The sequence below is a fragment of the Carcharhinus amblyrhynchos genome, chromosome 30 (genome assembly GCF_965287045.1).
Source record: "Carcharhinus amblyrhynchos chromosome 30, sCarAmb.v2.hapA, whole genome shotgun sequence".
NCBI lineage: Eukaryota > Metazoa > Chordata > Chondrichthyes > Carcharhiniformes > Carcharhinidae > Carcharhinus > Carcharhinus amblyrhynchos.
The window spans coordinates 4829023-4856082 of record NC_137353.1 but is presented as its reverse complement, the minus strand read 5'-3'; the positions used below and the strand labels follow the sequence as shown (position 1 = coordinate 4856082).

The following is a 27060-nucleotide window of genomic DNA, read 5'->3' as shown; positions in this document are numbered from 1 at the left end:
AAAATTTTACTCTATTCCAACATCCAAGTCCTTTCACTCAACTTGGGATTTGGGGATTTGATGCCAGAACATTGAACGTATTCAAGAGGCGGCTGGATATAGCACTTGAGGTGAATGGGATCAAAGGTTATGGGGAAAAGCAGGATTAGGCTATTGTGTTGGGCAATCAGCCACGATCATAATGAATGGTGGAGCCAGCTCAAAGGGCCAAATGGTCTCCTGCTCCTATCTTCTATGTTTCAATGTTTCCATTCGGCCGCTGAACAGTGAGCCAGTTAAGCCTCTTTTCCAACCTCGATATATCCTTTATCTGAATTTTTGGGAGTGCAATTAGCTTGCGACCTTCAATTGTTCCCCTCCTCCTAAATGTGTTTTTTTTCCATCACTCACAAATAATTTCATTTAATCTTTCACAATATGTGGGCATGGCTGGCTCAGTTAGTATTTATTTCCCATCCCTAATTGCCCCTTGAGAAGGTGGTGGTGAACTGGCGCCTTGAACTGCTGCAGTTCATGCAGTGTAGGTACACCCAAAGTGCTGTTAGGGAGGGAGGTCCTGGATTTTGACGCTGTGACAGTGAAGGAACGGTGATATATTTCCAAGTCAGGATGGTGAGTGGCTTGGAGGGGGACTTGCAGATGGTAGGGGTGTTGCCTTGTGTCTGCTGCCCTTGTCCTTCTAGATGGTCAGGCTGCATAGTTCAAGCTCAATATTTGTTTGGTAATAGAACATAGAACATAGAACACTACAGCACAAACAGGCCCTTTGGCCCACAAGTTGCGCCGATCACATCAATATCTACCAATCCACAGACCTATCTATAACCCCCAATCCCATTAAATCCCATATACTCATCCAGAAGTCTTTTAAAAGACCCCAGCGAGTTTGCCTCCACCACCACTGACGGCAGCCGATTCCATCCACTCACCACCCTCTGAGTGAAAAACTTACCCCTAACATCACCTCTGTACTTGCTTCCCTGCACCCTAAATCTGTGTCCGCTCGTAGTGACCATTTCAACCCAGGGAAATAGCCTCTGAGAATCCACCCTATCTATTCCTCTCAACATTTTAATGTTCGTTTAGGGTGGATTGGCAAGTTTTACGACTTCAGATGTGCAATACAAATGAAGTTATGAATGTTTTGTGTTGATTTAAGAATGTTCAATTGTGACAGAACGCGTTGTGTAAATGGAGTGAAGAACAGAAGGTAACAAGAAGTAGGTGCCAATAGCCTCCGACCTTCTCCGTCTCTGGTGCCATTGCAGTAAGAAGTCTCGCAACACCAGGTTAAAGTTCAACAAGTTTATTTGGTGGTAAACCCACTAGCTTTTGGTGTTTGCCCCTTCGTCAGGTGAGTGGAGAGCTCTGGTCACAAACTCTCCACCTACCTGATGAAGGGGCAAACCCTGAAAGCTAGTGGGGTTACTACCAAATAAACTTGTTGGACTTTAACCTGGTGTTGCGAGACTTCTTACTGTGTGTTCACACCAGCCCAATGCCGGCATCTCCACATCATGACTGCCATTGCAGTGGACAGAGTTTTGGTTGAGCGCCAAATTCTCCATTCTCACTGGTAGTGGGGCGGGTACAGATGCCCGGGGTCAATTTGGCTCTTCGAGCCTCCTCCACCATTCAGCATCTTCTCCCCCTTCCCATCCCATACTGAAGGGCTGAATGGCCTCCCCTTGTCTTGCAGGGATTCTATCTCCTTATCCATTACCATCTCTTAATACCCAAAAATCTATCTAAATTTATTTATCAGTCACAAGTTACCAACTGTTATATTAACGCTGCAATGAAGTTATTGCGAAAATCCCCTAGTTGCCACAGTCCGGCACCTGTTCAGGTACATGAAGGGAGAATTTAGCACGGCCAACGCACTTAACCGGTACGTCCTTCGAACTTTTAACATGTCTTAGTACCGAAAATCAACTGCTGCCAGCCTTCAATAAGCTGAATAATGGAGCACCTGTAACTCTTTGGGAGTAGAGAAATTAGAATTAGGTGGAAGAAAGAATTCACAAGCTTCTGAATGAAGAAATTTCCCTTCACCTCAGTCCTAAACAGCTGACCCTTAATGCTGAGACTGTGACCCCGCTTTCCAGACCCTACCCCTCCCTCTCCCGTCAAGCTCCTTATGGATCGTGTGTAGTTAATTGAACACGGATTTGCTGCAGAAAATGGAACTATTTCATCGACTGCTAATGGAGGGACTCCATTTGTAACAATCTCTGTCCTCTGACAGCTTTTGGACTTGTTAGTAACTTAATTACTAGCACTTTGTATCAGGAAACATGCTGAAATGTTACAAATATGCAATGTCATTCCTTGATCAATAATGGAGACAAATAACTGTAACTCAGAAATCTGAATGGGTCACGTCCATCCCAACAATTCAGTGACCCTTTTATCATCATTTATTTACAGATTAAACATTAAATCCTCAAGGCCCCTCCCTCTAAAAAAATTACCAAACTCTGAAGTGATATTTAACAGAAATGTGAAAGAGTAACTGGGAAAAATAAAGCCCATCTGAAACTTACCACTCCACCCAAATTGGCACATCTAGTGGCAGCAGTTTCTCTCGAGCTTTCTCCTCCTGTCAAAACAATGGAGGAAGGTGTAAAAGAAAGTTCACTTTTAGAGAATAATTCTTCATCTTTCCAACAGTCCTCGAATTATTAGCCCTTTTTTTTCCTGAATTGTTGCCCTTGCAGACCGTTCCACCCCCCCAACCAACCCAGTAACCGTCATCCCACCCCTTCCACCCCTTCCACACAAACCCAACCCCCTCCCCTCCCCCACACCCCCAACAAACCCACCTCCACCATCTGATAGGGTTGGTGAAAAGAGAAAGCCACTCTCACACTCACGTATTCAGCGTTAGAACCGCACCGAGGCAGGGACTCCTCAAGGGGAGAGTAGTTAATGGGCAAGAGAGAGAATGGGAAAGAGAGAGAGAGAGAGAGCACGAGAGAATGAGGACTGATTAAATCTCCTTTCTGGAAACCAGCTCACAAAATGATGGACCGAGGCCAAATTAAAGTTACCAACTGTTACAAAAATGTGCGATGATCCCTCCCGTAGGACACTGGAACGGAACTTTAAATACAGCGATGGTGGGTATACACACACACAGATATACACACAAATATGTGCACATTTACACACACATACATACACTCATACACATGTACACATATACATAAACACATACATACAAACACATACAAAACACGAAGATCTATATACCTACGTACGCAAACACACACATACAGGCGTGAACCCATATACATATACATATGAACATATATACATATATATAAGCATATACACACACAAACATAAACACATATGTGCTTAGATCCACACACAAACACACACATACATACACAGACATGAACACATACTTGCACACACACATGAACACATATATACACACGCATGAACACATACATGCATGAACACATACACGCATGAACATATACACGCATGAACATATACACACATATATACATACGCACCTGATGGAAAATGTGTCAAAATACACATTTTTAAGAATTGCTACAATATCAATCTTGTGATAACAAGTTGACAAAGCAAATGGAGGCGTGAAATGGGAGCAGCTACTCAACCTCGCCCCCAGAATCGAACATTTTATCCCCAAACTCAGTGATTCCCTTTCTCCCGCCCTCGCAGAAAAACAATCAGCTCAGTCCTCTTGCTACTTTATCAGCAGGTTGAAGCTATAAAGCAGACTGTGAAATGCCTCACCCTTCAAATCAAACAGCAATATTTCTGATCGAGCTATTACATTCCTTTATCGCAAATAGCATTTCACTTTTATTTTCCACTCTGCACTTGTGACGAGGGGTGGTGGTGGGGGGGGTGAAATAACAATTGTGTCCCTCTGTATCATCATGAAACCCCCCCTGGGCTGGTTCAGTATCCAAACCACAATCGCTGAAAGGAGTTAAGAGTGTTCCACGAGCTCGGAGTCACACCAGCTTGTCAATAAATTTCTTGTTCCCTTCTTTCTGCCTGAAATTCATTACCTAATATGGGTCCGGCTGCTTTCTAAGTTATTTCTAGTCCGTGTGATAATACTCTCTGGGATGCCTGCAAGTCGCTGCAGTAGGGATTCTGCAAATTCTGCTTTCACGGGGCAATTACCAGTGAAATGGTGTAAAAAAAAAGTTTGAAAAGTGCAGTGGATTGGCAACAGATTATATAAACAAATCCTGACACCGGTTTTTTTCCTCTCCCCGTCTCTTTCATTGTGCTGAGGACAGCAAGTTAAAAAAAACCCCTCAGTGCCTGTGTGGTTAGCAGCAGCAAGAGCAGAGGAATGACTCAGTTTGTTTCACTGTGTAAAACATAACAAATTGCACTCATTTAATACACACACACGAGTGTCTCTGCCAGATCCTGTACCCACGGGTATTGTTGGTGAAACACTTTGGGTAAAGGTAAAGCCAGCTGACCAAAGCCTGCTTTCCCCCTCAGAGGTGATTTAACCTCAGGGGAACCACACCTCAGGCAAAGGGTAGGGTTGAGAAGTTGGGGCCTTCACATGTAACCTCAGCCGATACGGGAATTGAACCCGCGCATCATTACACATCACGAACCAGCCGTCCAGCCAACTGAGCCAAGGCAATCCTACTCTATACATTGGTTTGGAACACATTATGGGTTCACCCATGCATGGCCAAGCCAATCTACTCTCAACCATTTCTCAAAGAAGTGAATGTACAGAAGCAATGCTGTTCCTACAGTCGAAAGACCAATATTCAAACACCTGTAAGTCATAGAAACATAGAATATAGGAGCAGGAGGAGGCCATTCAGCCCTTCAAGCCTGCTCCATCATTCATCACCATCATGGCTAATCATCTAACTCTACAGCCTAATCCTGCTTTTTCCCCATAACCTTTGATCACATTTGCCCCAAGTGCTATATCCAGCTGCCTCTTGAAACATTCAATGTTTAGGCATCAACTACTTCCTGTGGTAATGAATTCCACAGGCTCACCACTCTTTGGGTGAAGAAATGCCTCCTCACCTCCGTCCTAAATGGTCTACCCTGAATCCTCAGACTGCGACCCCTGGTTCTAGACTCCCCCCACCATTGAGAATATCCTAGTCTTTATCCAAACTGTTTCACCAGCAATATCTGTGTTGGAGCACAGATACAGGATATGCTGCTAAAGGCAGAGACACTCATGTGTGTCACATGTGTGTGTGTATGTGTATGTGTGTGAGTGTGTGTATGTGTATGTGAGTGTGTGCAAGTGTGAGTGTGTGTGTGTGCGAGTGAGTGTGAGTGTGTGGGTGCATGAGTGTGTGGTGTGCATGTGTGTGAGTGACTGTGTGTGTATGTATGAGTGAGTATGTGTGTCAGTGAGTGTGTGTGTGAGTCTGAGTGTGTGTGTGGGTGAGTGTGCTTGTGTGTGAGTGTGAATGTGTGTGTGTGTGTGAGTCTGAGTGCGTGTGTGTGTATGTGTGTGGCTGAGTGTGTGTGTGTTTGTATGTATGTGTTTGTGCGTGTGTGTTTGTATGTATGTGTTTGTGCGTATGTGTGTGAGCGTGTGTGAATGTGCCTGTGTGAGTGTGTGTGTGTGAGTGTGAATGTGTGTGTGTGTGGATGTGTGTGTGTGAGTGTATATGTGCATGTATGTGAGGGTGTGTGTGTGATTGTGTGTGTGTGTGTGTGTGTGTGAGTGCATGTGTGAGTGTGTGTGAGTGTGTGAGTGTATATGTGTGTGTGTGTATGTACATGTGTGACGGTGTGTATGTGAGTGTGTATGAGTGTGTGTGTGCGCGCGTGTGTGTGTGAGTGTGTATGAGTGTGTGTGTGCGCGCGTGTGTGTGTGAGTGTGTATGAGTGTGTGTGTGCGCGCGTGTGTGTGTGAGTGTGTATGAGTGTGTGTGTGCGCGCGTGTGTGTGTGAGTGTGTATGAGTGTGAAATTTGTTAGCTTTTTCACGGTGAGCTAGCCTCTTTTGCAGCTTTGGAAATATATTCAATACTCCCCAGCCAATCCACTCGATAATCACACGGCTGCGAGGAATTGGTTGGCCGGATGAACAGGAGTTTGAAACAACAACTCCGAGGGGGATTCTGTCGAGTGTTTCAGTTTTATCCAGTGGGTTGCAGCTTATAATTACACAAAGTATAGAGGATACAGGGGGGATCCCTCACAGCGTTAACTGATTGCTAGCGCCACTCTCAATTGCCCAGAGCAGGAATCTGACAGATTTCTTTCAAGGTGAAATCGTCCTGGCCTTTTTGGCTCAGTTTCTGTCTCTCTCACAAGGTTGTAATTTATTAAGAAATATCCTTGGGATGTGGGGGTGACCAGCGAGGTCCCATCCCTGAATGTCCCTCGACCTGAGTGGCTTACTGAGGCATGGCTCTGGAGTCACACGTAGGCCAGACCGGGTAAGGACAGCAGATTTCCTTTCCGAAAGCACATTAGTGACCTGGTTTTATTTTACAATAATCGATGATGGTTTCATGGTAACTGAGCCTAGCTTTATATTCCAGGTTTACTCACTGAGTTGACGTCCCCATTACTCTAGGCCTTAGGATTACTAGCCCAGTGACATTCTCACTACAGCACCATGCAGTTGGGAGGGTATGAATTGTTTGAGGCTGCCTATATAAATCAGAGGCTCCATGCTTGGCAGGCAATTCTGCAAGAATCATTGGATCCCTACAGGGCAGAAAGAGGCCATTCAGCCCATCGAGTCTGCACTGACTCTCCTACAGAGCATTTCTGTCCACCCTCCTGTCCTATCCCTATAACCCCACACATTCAATGGGCTGAATGGCCCGATTCTGCTCCTATGTCTTATGGTCATTCACGCCGTTAATCCTCCTGATGTACACATTCTTTGGACACTGAGGGACAATTTAGCATGGCCAATCCACCTAACTCATGCATCTTTGGACTGTGCGAGGAAACTGGAGCACCCGGAGGAAACCCACGCAGACATGGGGAGAATGTGCAGACTCCACACAGACAGTGACCCGAGGCCTGAATTGAAGCCGGGTCCCTGTCCAGTACACTGCACCACCGTGCCGCCCCATCCTTTCCTGCTGGAAAAGTTGGGAAAAGCTGTATGCTGATTCTTTGCATTGTTTTATAATCCGAGAATATACCACACTCGCTATGAAATAAACCTTCTCTCCTATCACAATTTGCTGTGAATTTTCCATCCTGTTGTTTAGTACATTGACAGGAGCACAGCCCAATGTCACTCAGGAATTTTGGACAGTATTGAGAAAGGATTGTTTCTCTGTTGTGTGAGATGCAGAGTGAAAATCTCAAACACTTGTTCAGTCATTTTTACCCAGACGATTTAGTGACGTTTTTGTAACTCTACATTCTGCCCATAACGAAGAAATCACTTTCCTGAGCGTGCGACTCCTCATTTATTCCAGGTAATCAGGCAATGAATAAAGTAAAAGATGCTTCAGCTAACCTGCTCAATGGGTGAATGAATAACTCAATGTGTGAGTCAACTAAACAGATAAGGACTGCGATCTGTTCCAATCCACAGTCTGCACTGAGGTCCAGATCTCAGCTGGAAGGGCAGGAGACAAACTGAAACTAGACCCAGGGAGTTCCCCTTCTTAACGGCAATCCAGTTCCCCAGTGTGTGATGATGCTACACATGAATGTCTTTGCGTATTCATATGTGTCTGTGCATGTGCTGCATGTATCTATGCGTATGCTGTGTGTGTGTTTATGAGTGTTCTGCGTGTGTCTGTATGTGTGCTGTGTGTGTCTGTGCATGTGCTGCATGTATGTGCATGTGCCACATGTGTCTGTGCCTCTGCTGTGTGTACCTGTGCACGTACTGTGTGTGTACATGTGCTGTGTGTCTTTGCATATGCTGTGTGTATCTGTGCATGTGCTGTGTATGTCTGTGTATGTGCTGCGTGTATCTCAGCATGTGCTGTGTATGTCTGTGCATGTGCTGTGTGTCTGTGCATGTGCTGTTTGTGTCTGTGCACATGCTGCGTGTTTCCGTCCACATGCTGTGTGTGTCTCAGCATGTGCTGTGTGTATCTGTGCATGTGCTGCGTGTATCTGTGCATGTGCTGCGTGTATCTGAGCACGTGCTGTGTGTGTCTGTGCATGTGCTGCGTGTATCTGTGCACATGCTGCGTGTTTCCGTGCACATGCTGTGTGTGTCTGAGCATGTGCTGTGTGTGTCTGTGCATGTGCTGCATGTTTCTGCGCATGTGCTGTGTGTGTCTGTGCATGTGCTGCGTGTTTCTGCGCATGTGCTGTGTGTGTCTGTGCATGTGCTGTGTGTCTTGCATGTACTGCGCGTGCCTGTGGGTAAGGGCGTGCTTGAATAGGCTGCCAACACTCACTGTTTAAGCTCCCACATGTACAACTGTCACTTGGGAGGCATCCAAGTCTCCCGTGGGACCTTGTGCAGTTTGAGTTAGCATCTTCACAGGTGGAGGGACAAGGCAGGAAAAGAATCCTAACTCTGCGGTTGTGGGCGAAATCCGAGTCTCCAGTTTCTTGGGAGAGTGCCATTCGAGTGAGAGTGGTGAGGATGCTGGAATTGCCACATGTTTGTGGAATCTGTTTGCAGTTAAAAGTCCTGCAGAATCAGATAACTGTCTGAATCTCTGTGAAATACAGTACTGTTTAAAAAAAGAACAGAGTTTTGGCAAAACACTACCAGGCAACTGCAGAGATTCACTAACGGGAGCGATGGATGCATCAGCCAGCTGGCATTTATTTGTTAATTAATTAAATGTGTTTAAAAATACACTGAACTCGGTTAACAGCTGAGAAACGTAAACTAGGTAATTTGAGCAGATGTGAATTTTGAGAGTTTGAAACCCAGTTTGTACCAATTGACAAGAAAATCTAAGCCTCCTGTTGACGGATCCCACATCCTGTCAGCTGCTAATCAAAACCCTTCAAAATATTTAAGCTCGGATGGTTTGAACACACAGCGAGTTTGCTCTCTGGAGCTGCCTCTGGGAGTGTGTTATTGTGAAGGGCACATTGATATAGTTACAGGGAGCTGCGCTTTCTGGGTGATCTATGGGCTGTCACAGAAGGCAGGAGTTAAGAGTTTGTCTATCTTAGTGAAGGAGCCTGTTGTACTCGACAGACGTGCCAACTCCAAAGAGGGATTTTTCTTGCGTACTTTGTAAGAAGTCATTTGAAAGCACGGTGAAAATGGAATAAAACAAAAAGCGAAATGCTGCCGGACGATGGAAATGTGAAGTGGAAACACGGTTAGGCAACTCTGGCGGTGTCAGTGCTTTAACCTGGTGTTGTGAGACCATTTACAGTGTCAATGCAGAGACAGAGGATTAATGGGTGGAATTTCCCCCAGAAACAGGCAAAAAAACAGGTGCAATCCCGCGCAAATCGAATCGCAATTGTCCCACACTTACAGCACAGAAAGAGCCCTCACATGAAACATGTCCCTATCAATGTAAGGAGAAAGAGTCGAGAGCTTCCAGTTTTTAGAACATATAACATAGAACATTACAGCGCAGTGCAGGCCCTTCGGCCCTCGATGTTGCACCCACCAGTGGAACCAATCTAATGACCCTCTAACCTAAACTATTCCAATGTTATCTATATGCCTATCCAATGACCATTTGAACACCCTTAAAGTTGGCGAGTCCACAACTGCTGCAGGCAGGGCATTCCATGCCCTTACTACCATTAGGTGTCCAGATCACCAACAACCTGTCCTGGTCCCCCCCCCCCAAGCCGACACTACAGTTAAGAAAGCCCACCCAACACCTCTACTTCCTCAGAAGACAAAGAAAATTTGGCATGTTAGCTACAACTCTCATCAACTTTTACAGATGCACCATAGAAACGTTCTTTCTGGTTGTATCACAGCTTGGATGGGCTCCTGCTCTGCCCAAGACCATAAGAAACGACAAAGTGTTGTGAATGTAGCCCAATCCATCACACAAACTAGCCTCCCATCCATTGACTCTGTCTACACTTCCCGCTGCCTCGACAAAACAGTCAGCAAAATTAAGCATCGCCACACACCCCGGACATTCTCTCTTCCACCTTCTTCCTTCGGGAAAAAGGTACAAAAGTCTGAGATCACATACCAACCGACTCAAGAACAGCTGCCATCAGACTTTTGAATGAACTTACTTTGCATTAAGTTGATCTTTCTCTACACCCTAGCTATGACTGTAGGACTACATTCTGCACTCTCTCATTTCCATCTCTATGAACGGTATTCTTTGTATAGCATGCAAGAAACAATACTTTTCAGTGATTTGATTTGATTTATTATTGTCACATGTATTAACACACAGGGACCCAGGTCCAATTCCCGGCTTGGGTCACTGTCTATGTGGAGTCTGCACGTTCTCCCCATGTCTGTGTGGGTTTCCTCTGGTTGCTCTGGTTTCCCCTCACAGTCTGAAGATGATTGGCCCTGCCAATTTGCCCCCTTGATTTCTGGGGGATTAGCAGGATAAATACATAGATTTATGGGGATAGGATGGGATTGTTGTCAGTGCAGGCTCAATGGGCTTAATGGCCTCTTCCTGCACTGTATGGATTCTATGAAACCTTAAATCTGTTTCTCCACAGATGCTGGCAGCTCAGTCGAGAATTTCTAGCACTTTCTGTGTAAAAGTTGAACTCTGCCGGAGGGAGGCATGTGATCTGTTAATGAACACAATTAGAGTTAACACGTCAGTTATCGCAAACAGCAGGAAGATCCAGAGATCCCGGCAGTGCCGAGGACTCCTCACTTCCTGACACCTGGGCGCCGTGCAGAGTTTTGTGTTACTCCTTTTTTCAGAGGTGTTCCACGCCAGCAAATCTCAGTGAGACAACTCAACGCTATCTCCTTTTCCGCAACGCGCCCCACTCTGATGCATTCTCTCGGAGAGGTTCTGTGTTGGTTCATACTCTGGAAGGTGGGTCCCGCAGACTCTCTATCTGCAGCCTGAACAACTGGCCACTCTAACACAGGACCCACTGGACAAGAGTCAGCTCTGCCAGCTCCGAGGGGGAGGAGGACACTCGGCCTTGTGCCAATCCTCTGATGGTCAGCAGCAACTGTGAAACCATCATCCCAATTTGACCAGCTCAGCTGGGATGGCTCAGTGCTTTCACTCGCTGGAGCATGAGAGGATTAAATATATTGCAACATGCCCCCACGTTACTTCAGATCTCTCTCTACGACCTCACGCAGCTGGGGAGGAACCCCACCTGCCGGGGTACGGAGTGCAAACTCGGTGCAAGCACTGCCCTCTGAATGGCCAGCTGTTTAAACACGGGGACTGCCACTGGCATCACCCAGCTGGGCTTTCTGGTGGGTAAGGCTGCCCGCCAGGAGAACGTAGTGGACCCAACTCCACCAACATGAGGCAGCACAAGGAGACCGGCCACCATGGATACCAGAACCAGTACAGAGAGTGAACTAATAATGTTGGTGCCATTCTGAACCACACACACTCACACACGCTCACTCATACATACACTTACATACCAACACATACACACACACCCTCACATATACACACAAACACATACACACACTCACGCACACACCTCCTCACTTACACACACCCTCACACACACACACATTCACACTCACACATACACACTCAAACACACACTCACAGGTACACATGCACAGACACACACACTCACAACTCTCACAACACACACACTCACACACATGCACACTCACACACTCATACACACACACACACACACACACATGCACACTCACACACTCATACACACACACACACATGCACACTCACACACTTACACACACACTCACACACACACTCACAGACACGTACACTCAGACACGTACACTCACGCATACATGTACAGACACACACACATACAGGCACACACACATACAGACACATACACACTCACACACTCTCAGGACACACACACTCACACACACATACACACACACAGTCTCACATCCATACACACATGTGCACGCACACACACACACATACACCCACACACACGGTCACAGACACACACACTCACAGACAAGTACGCTCACACACACACATGCTCAAACACACACATGCTCACACACACATACATGGAAGAGAATCCCATTCCAGATATGAGATAGTTATGGATAGTAGGCAGCATGGTGGCACACTGGTTAGCACTGCTGCCTCACAGCACCAAGGACCTGGGTTCGATTCCCGGCTCGGGTCGCTGTCTGTGTGGAGCCTGCACATTCTCCCCATGTTTGCGTGGGCTTCCTCCGGGTGCTCTGGTTTCTTCCCACGGTCCAAAAATGTGTGGGTTAGGTGGAGTGGCCATGGTTGATGTGTGGGGTTATAGGGAGAAGGAGAGGCTTTGGGCCCAGATAAGATATTCTGTTGGAGAGTCAGTGCAGACGCAATGGGCCAAATGGCCTCTGCTGCACTGTAGGGATTCTATGATTTGCTGATTCAATGAGAGGCTTCACCGGGATTACAGGCCACGTAACTCCCTCCTTGTTTGATGGTTGTTCCCCAGACAAAGGGGGTCTCCACAGAGCAGTTGAGTTCTGACAGTGTTTCTGTTGCTTTCCCAGCTGGTGCTGTGGCTTTTATCGCACCCGTTTCTGAAAATCCACAGAAATATGCAAGAAGGCCAATGCAAACAACAACTGGATGGGAAAGAACAGGAGGCAAGACACCAGCAAGGACTGAGGGGCAGCTGTCCCCGTTAAATCTCCTCCCAGCTTTGCCTCGGCAAGTGTTTCGGAAAAACCAGACTGAGAAAGAAAACGGAAACGCGAAGATAAAACTCAGCGCAGTGAAGGGCGGCCTACTCCCAGAATGCACTTCCTGTGAGGCCTTCACCACTTCACTCTTAGTCTCATCAACTTAACCCCGTCAAACACTGAAAAATCAGCAAGATCCAACACAATGTATTTGAGAAGTTGCTGTCTGAGTGCACTGACTATTGAATTAATGATATTAATGAGTGTGTTCATGTGAATATCTATTTATTTATGGATGATCCTTTCTATAATTTATGTGGGACACCACGACATATTTGTTCAGCACCGTACTTACCTGCTTTCCAAACTACAGAATAAAATTTTAATTAAGAAAATAAACCTTTTCAAAATTTCGCTAGGATCACAGCTTTGTCCAATTTGCAACTGAAACAGGGAATCCCACCAAGCAGAGATCAAAGAGACTGACAATCATAGGATCCAGACAGGGCAGAACGAGACCATTCAGCCCATTGAATCTGCACCATCAACAGTCCCCATCCAGGCCCTATCCCCATAACCCCACATATTTACCCCACTAATCCCATTAACCTACGCATCTTGGGATACTAAGGGACAATTTAACATGGCCGATCCACCTAAGCTGCACATCTCTGGACAGTGGGACGAAACCAGAGCATCCGGAGGAAACCCATGCAAACACAGGGATAACGTGCAAACTCCATACAGACAGTGACCTGAGGCCAGAATTGAACCCAGGTCCCTGGTGCTGTGAGGCAGCCGTGCTAAACACTGTATCTGAAATAGCCACTCATGGGTCAGTGTCACTGCCCTTCGCCGATAGGAATCCCACTGAGTCTGAAATCAGTGTAGCCGGTCAGTATCAGTGTAGTCAATCAGTGTGTCAATGTAGCCGGTCAGTTTCAGTGCCATACTGGTCAGTATCAGTGCAGCCAATCAATGTCAGTGTTGCCGGTCAGTGTCAGTGTAGCCGGTCAGTGTCAGTGTAGCCGATCAGTAGCAGTGTAGCTGGTCAGTGTCAGTGCAGCCAGTTAGTGTCAGTGTAGCCGGTCAGTGTCAGTGTAGCCGGTCAGTAGCAATGTAGTTGGTCAGTGTCAGTATAGCCGGTCAGTGTCAGTGTAGCCGGTCAGTATCAGTGTAGTTGGTCAGTGTCAGTGTAGCTGGTCAGTGTCAGTGTAGTACTGGTCAGTATCAGTGCATCTGGTCAGTGTGAGTGTAGTACCGGTCAGTATCAGTGAACCCAGTCAATGTTGGTGTTGCAGGTGAGTGTCAGTGTAGTTGGTCAGTGTCAGTATAGCTGGTCAGTACCAGTGTAGTTGGTCAGTGTTAGTGTATATGGTCATTATCAATGTAGCTGGTCAGTGTGAGTGTAGTACCGGTCAGTATCAGTGTAGCCAGTCAATGTCGGTGTTACAGGTGAGTGTCAGTGTAGCTGGTCAGTGTCAGTGTAGCCAGTCAGTGTTATATTGATTAGTGTCAGTATTGTACCGGTCAGTTTCAGTGTAGCCAGTCAGTGTCAGTGCCATACTGGTCAGTGTCAGTGTATCCAGTCAGTGTCAGTATCATACTGGTCAGTGTCAGTGTTGTACTGGTCAAAATCAGTGTAGCCGGTCAGTGTCAGTGTAGCCGGTCAGTGTGAGTGTAGTACCGGTCAGTGTCAGTGTAGCTGGTCAGTGTCAGTGTATTACTGGTCAAAATCAGTGTAGCCGGTCAATGTCAGTGTAGCCGGTCAGTGTGAGAGTAGTACCAGTCAGTGTCAGTGTAGCCGGTCAGTGTCAGTGCAGCCAGTCAGTATCTGTGTAGCTGGTCAATGATAACGTATCCGGTCAGTGTCAGTGTAGCGGGTCAGTGCCAGTATAGACGCTCAGTATCAGTGTGGTACCGGTCAGTGTCAGTGTAATCGGTCAGTGTCAGTGTCATACTGGTCAGTGTCAGTGTCGTACCGGCCAGTATCAGTGTAGCCGGTCAGTATCAGTGTAGCTGGTCAGTGTCACTGTAGTCCTATTCAGTGTCAGTGTATGTGGTCAGTGTCAGTGTGGTACCGGTCAGCATAGCCAGTCAGTATCATTGTAGCTGGACAGTGTCAGTGTAGCTGGTCAGTGTCAGTGCAGCTGGTCAGTGTCAGTGTAGCTGGGCAGTGTCAGTGTACTGCTGGTCAGTGTAATTGTAGCCAGTCAGTGTCAGTGCTGTACTGGTCAGTATAATAGTAGCTGGTCGGTGTCAGTGTACCTGGTCAATATCAGTGTAGCCAGTCAGTATCAGTGTAGCCGGTCAGTGTAGCTGGTCAGTGTCAATGCAGTGCTGGTCAGTATCAGTGTAGCCAGTTAGTGTCAGTCTAGCCGGTCAGTATCAATGTAGCTGGTCAACGTCAGTGTAGTCGGTCAGTGTCAGTTTAGCCAGTGTGTAGCCGGTCAGTGTCAGTTTAGTACTGGTCAGTGGCATTGCAGCCAGTCAGTGTCAGTGTAGCTGGTCAGTGTACACAGTAAGAAGTCTGACAACACCACGTTTAAGTCCAAACGATTTATTTGACTTAAACTTGATGTTGTCAGACTTCTTACTGTGTTTACCCCAGTCCAACGCCGGTGTCTCCACACAGCGTCAGTGTAGCCGATCAGAGTCAGTGCAGCTGGTCAGTGTCAGTGTAGCCAGTCAGTGTCAATGTAACCAGTCAGTGTAGCCGGTCAGTGTCAATGTAACTGGTCAGTGTCAGTGTAGCCGGTCAGTGTCAGTGTAGCTGGTCAGTGTCAATGCAGCCAGTCAGTGTCAGTGTAGCCAGTCAGTGTCAATGCAGCCAGTCAGTGTCAGTGCAACTGGTCAGTGTCAGTGCAGCTGGTCAGTGTCAGTGTAGCCAGTCAGTGTCAGTGTAGCCAGTCAGTGTCAATGCAGCCAGTCAGTGTCAGTGCAACTGGTCAGTGTCAGTGCAGCTGGTCAGTGCCAATGTACACAGTAAGAAGTCTGACAACACCACGTTTAAGTCCAAACAATTTATTTGACTTAAACCTGATGTTGTCAGACTTCTTATTGTGTTTACCCCAGTCCAACGCCAGCGTCTCCACACAGTGTCAGTGTCAGCTTAGTACCGATCAGTGTCAGTGCAACTGGTCAGTGCCAGTGTAGCTGGTCAGTATCACTGTAGCCGGTCAGTTTTGACAATCAGTGTCAGTGTATCCTGTCAATGTCAGCTTAGTACCGGTCAGTGTCAGTGTAGCCGGTCAGTGTCAGTATAACCGGTCAGTGTCAGTGTAACCGGTCAGTGTCAGTGTAGCCAATCAGTGTCAGTATAACCGGTCAGTGTCAATGTAGCTGATCAGCGTCAGTGTAGCTGGTCAGTCCTAGTGTAGCCAGTCAGTATCACTATAGCTGGTCAGTTTTGCTGGTCAGTGTCAGTGTAACTGGTCAGTGTCAGTGTAACCGGTCAGTGTCAGTGTAGCCAATCAGTGTCAGTATAACCGGTCAGTGTCAATGTAGCTGATCAGTGTCAGTGTAGCTGGTCAGTCCTAGTGTAGCCAGTCAGTATCACTATAGCTGGTCAGTTTTGCTGGTCAGTGTCAGTGTATCCGGTCAGTGTCACTTAGTACCGGTCAGTCTCAAAGGAACCTGTCAGTGTCAGTGTAGCCTGTCAGTGTCACTGTGGCCAGGCAGTATCAGTGTAGTACCGGTCAGTGTCAGTGTCGAACTGGTTAGTGTCAGTCTAGCTGGTCAGTGGCTGTGCAGCCATCAGTATCAGTGTAGTACCGGTCATCACAACATAGATGGTTAGTGTCAATGTAGTACTGGTCAGCGTCAGTGTAGCCGGTCAGTATCAGTATAGCCGGTCACTGCCAGTCTAGTACCAGTCAGTATAGCTGGTCAATGTCAGTTTAGTGCCGGTCAGTGTCAGTGTATTACCGGACAGTGTCAGTGTAGCCGGTCAGTATCAGTGCAGCCAGTCAGTGTATTACTGGTCAGTGTCAGTATAGCCGGTCAGTATCAGTGTAACTGGTCAGTGTCAGTGTATTACCAGTCAGTGTCAGTGTAGCCGGTCAGTGTTAGTACAGCCAGTCAGTATCAGTGTAGCCAGTCAGTGTAGCCGGTCAGTGTCAGTGTAGTACTGGTTAGTGTCAGTGTAACCGGTCAGTGAAGTACCAGTCAACATCAGTGTTACCAGTCAGTGCCGGTGTAGCCGGTCAGTATCGCTGTAGTTGGTAGATTTTGCCGGTCAGTGTCAGTGTATCTGGTCAATATCAGCTTAGTACCGGTCAGTGTCAGTGTAGCCAGTCAGTATCGCTATAACCGGTCAGTTTTTCTGGTCAGTTTCAGCTTACTACTGGTCAGTGTCAAATGAGCCGGTCAGTGTCAGTGTAACTGGTCAGTGTCAGTGTAACCGGTTAGTGTCAGTGTGGCCGGTCAGTGTCAGTGCAGCTGGTCAGTATCAGTGTAGCTGGTCAGTGTCAATTTAGCCAGTCTGTATCAGTGTAGCTGGTCAGTGTCAGTGCAGCCGGACAGTATTAGAATAGGACCGGTGAGTATCAGTGTTGCCAGTCAATGTAACTGGTCAGTAGTGTCAGTGTAGCTGGTCAGTATTAGTCTAGGACTGGTGAGCATCAGCATTGCCAGTCAGTGTAGCTGGTCAGTGTCAGAGTAACCAATCTGTATCAGTGTTGTACAGATCAATTTCAGTGCACTACTGGTCAGTGTCAGTATAGCCGGTCAGTATCAGTGTAGTACCGGTCAGTGCTGGTGTAGCCAGTCAGTGCAGTATCAGTCAGTGTCAGTTTAGTATTTGTCAGTGTCAGTCTACTGGTCAGTATTAGTGTGTTACCAGTAGTGTCTATTTATTACCGGTCAGTGTTACTGCAACCGGTCAGTGTCAGTTTAATACTGGTCAATGTCAGCGGAGCCGGTCAGTGTCAGTGTAGGCGGTCAGTGCCAGTGTAGCCAGTCAGTGCCAGTGCAGTACCGGTCAGGGTCGGATTAGCTGGTCAGTATCAGTGTGATACCGGTCAGTGTCAGTGTAGCCGGTCAGTATCAGTGCAGTTCTGGTGTAGCCAGTTAGTGTCAGTGTAGCTGGTCAGTATCAGTGTAGCCAGTCAGTATCAGTGTAGTACCGGTCAGTGCTGGTATAGCTGGTCACTGCAGTATCGGTTAGTGTCAGTTTAGTACCGGCCAGTGTCAGTTTAGCTGGTGAGTATTAGTGTGTTACCAGTCAGTGTCTGTGTGTTACCGGTCACTGTTACTGCAACCGGTCAGTGTCAGTTTAATACTGGTCAATGTCAGTGGAGCCGATCAGTGTCAGTGTAGCCGGTCAGTGCCAGTGTAGCCGGTCAGTGCCAGTATAGTACCAGTCAGAGTTGGATTAGCTGGTCAGTATCTGTGGTACTGGTCAGTATCAGTGTAGCCGGTCAGTGTCAGTGCAGTCAGTCAGTATCGGTGTAGTTGGTCAGTATCAGTGTAGCTGGTCAGTGACAGTATAGCTGGTCAGTATCAGTGTAGCTGGTCAGTGCCAGTATAGCTGGTCAGTATCAGTGTAGCTGGTCAGTGTCAGTGTAGTCGGTCAGTATCAGTGCAGCTGGTCAGTGTCAGTGTAGCTGGTCAGTGTCAGTGTAGCTGGTCAGTGCCAGTATAGCCGGTCAGTATCAGTGTAGCTGGTCAGTGCCAGTATAGCTGGTCAGTATCAGTGTAGCTGGTCAGTGTCAGTGTAGTCGGTCAGTATCAGTGCAGCTGGTCAGTGTCAGTGTAGCCGGTCAGTGTCAGTGTAGCCGGTCAGTGCCAGTATAGCCGGTCAGTATCAGTGTAGCTGGTCAGTGTCAGTGTAGCCGATCTGTATCAGTGTAGCCAGTCAGTATGAGTGTAGCCGGTCAGTATCAATGTAGCCGATCAGTGTCAGTGTAGCCTGTGCTGGTCAGTATCAGTGTAGCCGGTCAATGTCAGTGTAGCCGATCAGTGTCAGTGTAGTATTGGTCAGTGTCAGTCCAGCTAGTCAATATTACTGTTGTACCGGTCAGTGTCTGTGTATTACTGGTCAGTGCCACTGAAGCTGGTCAGTGTCAGTTTAATACTGATCAATGTCAGTGTAGCCGGTCAGTATTAGTGTAGCTGGTCAGTGTCAGTGTAGTATTGGTCAGTGTCATGCAGCCGCTAAATGTCAGTTTAATACTGGTCAATGTCAGTGCAGCTGGTCAGTGTCAATGTGGCCAGTCAGTGCCAGTGTACTGGTTAGTGCCAGTGTACTGGTCAGTCTTAGTGTGGTACTGATCAGTGTCAGTGTAGCCGGTCCGTTCAGTGTAGCTGGTCAGTGTAGCTTGTCAGTGTTGGTGTAACTGGTCAGTGTCAGTGTAGCCTGTCAGTGTTGATGTAACTGGTCAGTGTCAGTGTAGCTGGTCAGTGTTGGTGTAATTGGTCAGTGTCAGTGTAGCTGGTCAGTGTTGGTGTAATTGGTCAGTGTGAATGTAGCCAGTCAGTGCAGTTCTGGTCACTGTCAGTGTATCTGATTAGTGTCAATTTAGTACTGGTCAGTGTCAGTCTAGCTGGTCAGTATTAGTGTAGTACTGGTTAGTGTCTGTGTATTACTGGTCAGTGTCACTGCAACCGGTCAGTGTCAGTTTAATACTGGTCAATGTCAGCGTAGCTGGTCAGTGCCAGTGTTGCTGGTCAGTGCCAGTGTAGCCAGTCAGTGCCAGTGTTGCTGGTCAGTGTAGCCGGTCAGTGTCAGTGTAGCTGGTCAGTGCCAGTGTAGCCAGTCAGTGCCAGTGTTGCTGGTCAGTGTCAGTGTAGCTGGTCAGTGCCAGTGTAGCCAGTCAGTGCCAGTGTACTGGTCAGTGTCAGTATAGCCAGTCAGTGTAGCTGGTCAGCATCAGTGTATTCAGAGAGTGTCAGTGTAGCCAATCGGTGTCAGTGTAGTACCGGTCAGTGACAGTGTGGCTGTCATTATCTGAATAGCCGGTCAGTGTCAGCATAGCCGGTCAGTGTCAGTGTAGCCTGTCAGTATCAGTGCAGTCGGTCAGTATCAGTGTAGCTGGTCAGTGTCAGTGTAGCCGGTCAATGTCAGTGTAGTTGGTCAGTATTAGTGTAGCTGGTCAGTGTCAGTGTAGCCGGTTAGTGTCAGTGTAGCCGGTCAGTGTCAGTGTTGTCGGTCAGTGTCAGTGTAGCCAGTCAGTGTCAGTGTTGCCAGTCAGTGTCAGTGTAGCCGGTCAGTGTCAGTGTAGTCGGTCAGTGTCAGTGTAGTCGGTCAGTGTCAGTGTAGCCGGTCAGTATCAGTGTAGCCGGTCAGTGTCAGTGCAGTCGGTCAGTGTAGCTGGTCAGTGTCAGTGTAGTCGGTCAGTGTCAGTGTAGCCGGTCAGTATCAGTGTAGCCGGTCAGTGTCAGTGTAGTCGGTCAGTGTCAGTGTAGCCGGTCAGTGTCAGTGTAGCCGGTCAGTGTCAGTGTAGTCAGTCAGTATCAGTGTAGCTGGTCAGTGTCAGTGTAGTCGGTCAGTGTCAGTGTAGCCGGTCAGTGTCAGTGTAGCTGGTCAGTGTCAGTGTAGCTGGTCAGTGTCAGTGTAGCTGGTCAGTATTAATGTAGTACCGGTCAGTGTGAGTTTAATGCAGAGCTGGGATGTTAAGTGGGAATGTGTGATGGAATGGGGTGAGATCAGTATTTATTGTCCGTCTTGAATTGCCCTTTGAACTATGTGTCTCACGCGATAATTTCAGAGGATAGTTAAGGGTTAACCGGCTTGCTGTGGTTCTGGAGTCGGATGTGCGCAGACTGGGTCAGGACGGTGGATTTCCTTCCCTAAAGGGACACTGGTGAATCAAATGGGTTTTACGAAAACCAATCGTTTCATTGGTCATTATTAATGAAACTAGCTTTCAATTCCAGGTGTATATTTTTAAATTCAATTTAAATTTGAACAGCTGCAGTGGTGGGATTTGAACCCGTCTCCTTCAGAGCGTTAACCTCAGCCTCAGGATTACTACAAAGCCACTGCCTCCCCCTTGTGGCATGTGGCAGAGTCAGCATGGCATGGGGAAAGGTCAGTGTGGCATGGGGCAGGGTCAGTGTGGCATGGGGAAACGTCAGCATGGCATGGGGATGGTCAGTGTGGCATGGTGCAGGGTCAGGGTGGCATGAGGAAAGGTCACAGTGGCATGGAGCAGGGTCAGTGTGGCATGGCGCAGGGTCAGTGTGGCATGGCGCAGGGTCAGTGTGGGATGGGCCAGAGTCAGTGTGGCATGGGAAAAGGTCAGTGTGGCATTGGGAAAGGTCAGTGTGGCATGGGGAAAGGTCAGTGTGGCATGGCGCAGGGTCAGTGTGGGATAGGCCAGAGTCAGCGTGGCATGGGAAAAGGTCAGTGTGGCATTAGGAAAGTACAGTAAAAAGTCTGACAACACCAGGTTTTAGTCCAACCTATTTATTTGATAATATACTCGCAAGGTCAGTGTGGCATGGGGCAGGGTCAGTGTGGCATGGGGCAGGGTCAGTGTGGCATGGGGAAAGGTCAGTGTAGCATGGGGCAGGGTCAATGTGGCATGGGGAAAGGTCAGTATGGCATGGGGCAGGGTCAGTGTGGCATGGAGAAAGGTCAGTGTGACATGGGGAGGGTCAGTGTGTCATGGGTATGGTCAGTGTGGCCTGGGGATGATCAGTGTGGCATGGGCAGGGTCAGTATGGCATTTGGCTGGGCCAGTGTGGCATTGGGGAAGGTCAGTATGGCATGGGGAAAGGTCAGTGTGGCATGGGGCAGGGTCAATGTGGCATGGGGCAGGGTCAGTGTGGCATGGGGCAGGGTCAGTGTGGCATGGAGAAAGGTCAGTGTGACATGGGGAGGGTCAGTGTGTCATGGGTATGGTCAGTGTGGCCACAGGTTAGGAACACGGAGAAGCAGGATTCAAGGTTGGTGGTCAGCAGCCAAGCTCAGTTGGTCAAGCTCAAATTCAGTGGGTCAGAGGTCAAGCGCTGTGGGTCAGGGGTCAAGCTCAGTGGGTTGGGGGTAAATTCGGTGTGTGAGAGGTGGTGAGCTGAAGGGACATTGGGAGTGGGACATTTCAGGCTTGGAGGAAGCGACTGGTCCGGCACAATCGATATTGGAAGCACATTGAGTCTGACATGGACAGGTAAGGAAGAATTGTGGCCAAAATGTTAAAGAAACCCAGTGAGAGTTGCAAGTTTAGGAGTCTGACCTATATTCCTGTGTTCGCCTGCGCTCTAATGTATAAATGTATACCCTAACAAGCAGGTTCGGGCAGTACCAGCCAGGTCAGCTCAGAAAGGGGACTGGCTGAAGTCTCTTGAACATTGCCATGTTCATGGGGGAACATTGAACATTGCTTGTCACTGACCTTGGCACCATGTCCCATTCAGTGTGAGGCGCAATCAGTGAATCTGTGAAGGGTTCACCAAACTCATTCCCCCACCCCCAACCCCGCCGGAGAGTGTTGGAACGATCTGATTACACCGGCCAGGTGAGCAGGCAGGTCAGCGACCGACCTCAGAGCAAACTGAACGTTAAAAAGCTAACCATACCCATACTTCACTATCTGGGGCCCTGCAATACCTCCGCATCATTTGGAACTGAAATTCCTGCGTCTCAGCGCGAGTAGAAAGAATCCGGCCCCAGTGTTTTTCAGTGTGTATGCGTAAGCTGCACATTTCCATACTGCAACCATCATCTCCTCTGACAAGCTTAATTTTAAAGGCTTTGAGGGTTAGATGGTTTCAGAGGAAATATTGCGTTGCATTTTTTATTGACGTCCTTTATAGTTTTAAAATTCAGTCTATTAAGATTAAATAAAAGGTCTGTTGTCCCTTTAACACTTGACTCGCGTCCTCTGTGTTTAATATGTATGGTCAGTTTTCAGTAACTATTCATTTTTATGTCTCCAAATCGGCGGATCATTTCATTTAATGAAAGATGGTTGACGTTTTTGTCCAATTAATATGCAAATTAAAGTGAGGATTTATTTGTGACATCTGCATGTGGTAAAAGTAAAAGAAAACAAAAATACTGTTAGCGGACGCCCTCACTGCTTTGACGCTCTGTCACATATCATTAATCAGTCTCTACTCTGCAGAGCAGGGCTGCATTTAAAGAGACAGTTTCCCTTTAAACCTCTGCAAGGACCAGATTGAAACCAAGTTGCACCCCCAGATTCCGGACCCTCTCCTTTCATTCAGCCCCGTCAAAAGTTAGGGAAATTAGCAATTCCTGCTACATCCACAGTGACAGGAATGAGAAGCATTTTATTTGCCCTGTTTTGACACGAATTCAGTTCCCTTCTCTTATTCCCTTTTCTTGTCTACACTGCAGGAGGAGGCCATTCGGCCCATTGAGTCCACACTGTCTCTCTGACGGAGCATCTTACCCAGGCTCTATCCCCATAATCCCATACATTTAGCCTGCTATTGCCCCTAAGCTGCACATTTTGCAACACTAAGGGACGATTTAGCATCGCCAATGCACTTCATAAGCTTAAGGGGATACCGTCTCTTTAAATGCAGCTCTGCTCTGCAGAGGCTGATCAATGATATGAGACCGTGGGAGGAGACCGGAGCACCTGGACAAAACCCATGCAGACACGGGGAGAACGTGCAGACAGTGATCCAAGCCAGGGATCAAACCTGGCACCCTGGTGCTGTGAGGCAGCAGTGCTAATCACTGTGTCACCGTGCTGTCCTGTGCATTGTCTGTGATTCAGAAACTTTGACGGATATTTTAAATAATTGTCATTCATCAGGTTATTTCCACCATCTTACTTTCTTCTGCATTTTTTGCTTACATCTCTGACCAGCTCAGGACAGTGCGTGTATCCTCTTGGTCTATCTGTAGATGCAATGAACTGAAAAGCTGGAGAGGTAGCAGGGCAATGATAGTCTCCCCCTCCTTCTCCTCCCTCTCCCTCTCCAGTCATGTCCGGCACTGCATCTTTCCCGGGCTACCCAAGTTAAGATGTCTTTTCCCTCCACAAGGAACCATATGTTTCTTGAGATTCCAACTGTGAGCTTCCTGGTATTGTAGCTATCGAGTGTCCCTGAGCCAAACTCCTCTCCCGACAGGATTTACTATTTCTAATATCATTCCCCATGGCAATAATTTTCCAGCCATTTTGGAAAACCGAGCAGATCTGGGCTGGGTACGTTTCAGAGCTCCGCACCCCTCCCCCCCCCACCCCCCAGCTAGGGATGGGGTGTTTGGGTTTTTTTGCGTTATTTGCAGGGTTAGTTTATATATTCAACTTCCCAGTGCTACATCTGGTCCCTTTCAAACTCCAACTAAGGCACCGTAACATGTTGTTAGGGCATCTTCCTCCCTCCTGTTCTTGAATCCTGGCTCCCACTGAGTTCTGAGTACCACAGGAGCGTGGTCAGAAACCACTATCTGCAGAAGAAGCCCAAATTATTCACCTAACCTCCAAATGTACTGGACTTGTCAGGTTGCTGTCTGGGGTCAGGGTTAGGCTTAGTGATATTCAATCCAATCCATTTCCCTATCCTACAGGCTCTCAATCTCCATCTACTCTCACCAATTTTTACAGATGCACCTTAGAAAGCATCCTTTCTGGGTATAATCGCAACTTGGCATGGTTTCTGCTCTGACCAAAACAAGAAACTACAAAGAGTTGTGAATGTAGCCCAGTCCATCACGCAAACCAGCCTCCCATCCATAGACTCTGTCTACATTTCCTGTTGCCTTGGCAAAGCAGCCAGCATAATCAAGGACCCCATGCACCCTGGACATTCTCTCTTCCACCTTCTTCTGTCAGGAAAAAGATACAAAAGTCTGAGGTCACGTACCAGCCGACTCAAGAATAGTTTCTTCCCTGCTGCTGTCAGACTTTTGAATGGATCTACCTCACATTAAGCAGATCTGTCTCTTCATCCTGTCTGTAATTGTAACTCTACATTCTGCGCCCTCTCCTTTCCTTCTCCCCTATGTACTCTAAGAATGGTATGTTTTGCTTGTATCACATGCAAGAAACAATGCTTTTCACTGTATCCCAATACGTATGACAATAATAAATCAATCTGAGTTTGCTTCCTGGTATCTCTAAACCAACCAGCACCTACATGAGAACATTGAATCACAAGCTAGCAATCAATCACTCTTCAATGAGAATAATAACGTGCATTTAGCACCTTTAACATAGTTAAAAACATCCTAAAGTGCTTCACCAAAGCGTAATCAAACAAATATTAAGACTGAGGACAGAAGGAGTCAGTTGAACAGGTTATAAAATGCCTGATTAAACAGGTTGGTTCTAAGCAGCATGTTCCAGGAGGATGAGAGATGCAACAAGATGAGAAATCCAAATCTTTCAAACTGTTAAAAAGCCAGGTTGAGTTGGAGCTTTTCTCCGTTGAGGTTGCTGGCACAGTGTCATGGGCACAGGGCAATATCAAAACCCTGGAATCAAGTGAAATTGTGTACAATATCTTTGTGTCCCTGCTTCTGGAATGTGAAGAAGCTCAAAACCAACATCTGCTCCAACTATAACTCAGATACACCTAGAACATTCCAGTAGGTCACTCCATCTACACATATTGAAATCCTGAGGAAGATGGAATCCAGATCCAAGACTACCATTGCCAGGTAAATACCAGAGTTTCATTATGTTTGTGAAAACCTCTGAGGCCAGTTTCAGTCCGAGTTGTTTTCCTTTCTGTTCATTTTGTTTCCATAATTACTACACAAAGTCCCTCATTGATTGAGCTTGTAACTTGGAACGGAACATGCCTCACTTTAGGAGTGTTTCACAGTAGGCAGGACTCCAGGGTAGGCTGGAGGTCTGGGTGTCAATCCTGACCTTGTTATTCCTGAGTGTTTTATTTTTCATGATGAGTTGCCTTCTTTAACTGTTGCGGTCCATTATTTCTTAATTGGTTTAGGGGGTGCGGGCATCGCTGGCTGGGCTAGCATTTATTGCCCATCCCTAACTGACCTTGAGATGAATGGCTTGTTAGGCCATTTCAAAGAGCGTTTAAGAATTAACCACATTAATATGTGGATCGAGAGTCGTTTTTACCACAATCGACAATGTCATGGTCATCATTAGACTTTTAATTCCAGATTTTTATTGTATTTGAATTTCATCATCTGCCATTGTGGGATTTGAACCTGGATCCCCAGAGCATTATTCTGGGTCTCTGGATTACTAGTCTAGTGATAATAACACACTGCCTCCCTGTGGGTATACCCAGAGCATTGTTAGGGTGAAGGAATGGAGATATATTTCCAAGTCAGGATGGTGAGTGCCTGGGGGGTGGGGGTGGGGGTGGGGGTGAGAGGGCGGTGGTGATCTCCAGGTAGTGGTATTCTTGTGTGTCTGCTGTCCTTGTCCTCCTAGATGGTAGAGGTTGTGGGTTTGGAAGATTGTGTCTAAGGAACCTTGGTGGATTCCTGCAGTGCATCTTGTGGAATGGCACACAGAGCTGCCACTGTGCTTTGGTGGTGGAGACAGAGATGTTTTCGGAAAGGGTTCTCCTGATCAAGGGGTTGGATGGTGTTCAGCTTCCTGAGTGTTTGAGCCACACAAATCTGGACAAGTGGAGAGTATTCCACCACACTCCTGACTTGCGCCTTGTAGATGGTGGACTTTGGAGAGGCTGGAGGTGAGTTATTCACAGCAGGATTCCCAGCCTCTGACCTGCTCTGGTAGCCACAGTATTTATATGGTTGAGTCCAGTTCAGTTTCTGGTAGCCCCCAGGATGTTAATGATGGGGGGGATTCAGTGACGATAATGCCATTGAATGTTACGGAGAGGTGTGAACTTTGGTTAAGATGTTTGGGGAAGGGAGATGTGAGATCAGTTGTTAATGTTAAACCTGAGATTGATGGATTTTTATTATCCAAAGGTTTGGGGAGTTGGGTCACAAACCAGCCATGGTCTTGCTGGGTGGCACAGCAGGAATTTGGGGTGTGAGGGAATGAGGAAGAATGATTCCTAAGGGGAATACCAAAGAAAGTTTCCGGCTTCCCAGCTTCACTTCATCAATTTTGAAGTTTAATTATTTAATACATTTAAATCCCGCTGGGAACTGAGGTATTTTTATTTTTCTTCTAAAATGTGAACATTTACAATAAACGCTGTCTAATTCTCTCAGCCGAACTGAGCTAAAATGTTTCAAATTGTTGATGAGACAGATCAGAGGGGGGGGAAAAAAAGCACTCTTTGTGTACATGCTGTTTGATTAGTGGCGTCAGTCTCTTGTGGCGAATGGACCAATATGCTGCAATAAGTAAACGCTAAGATAATCCTATTATCTGTTTTGACTCCATCCTGACAATAATGAATCACTATTTTCACAGTGCTGCAGTGTCTCTCTCCCGTCAGTCACAG

At 47.2% G+C, this 27060-nt stretch overlaps 1 protein-coding gene across 7 annotated transcripts in view; it reads right to left on the bottom strand.

Moving 5' to 3' along the window:
• The window catches only part of casz1 (castor zinc finger 1), a 399080-nt gene that overhangs the window by 266249 nt on the left and 105771 nt on the right, over positions 1 to 27060 (bottom strand). For all 7 annotated transcript variants that reach the window (XM_080215435.1, XM_080215434.1, XM_080215439.1 and 4 more), the window contains one exon: positions 2547 to 2602. The gene's annotated coding sequence lies outside the window, so the exon portion shown is untranslated. The remainder of the gene's footprint in view (positions 1 to 2546; positions 2603 to 27060) is intronic.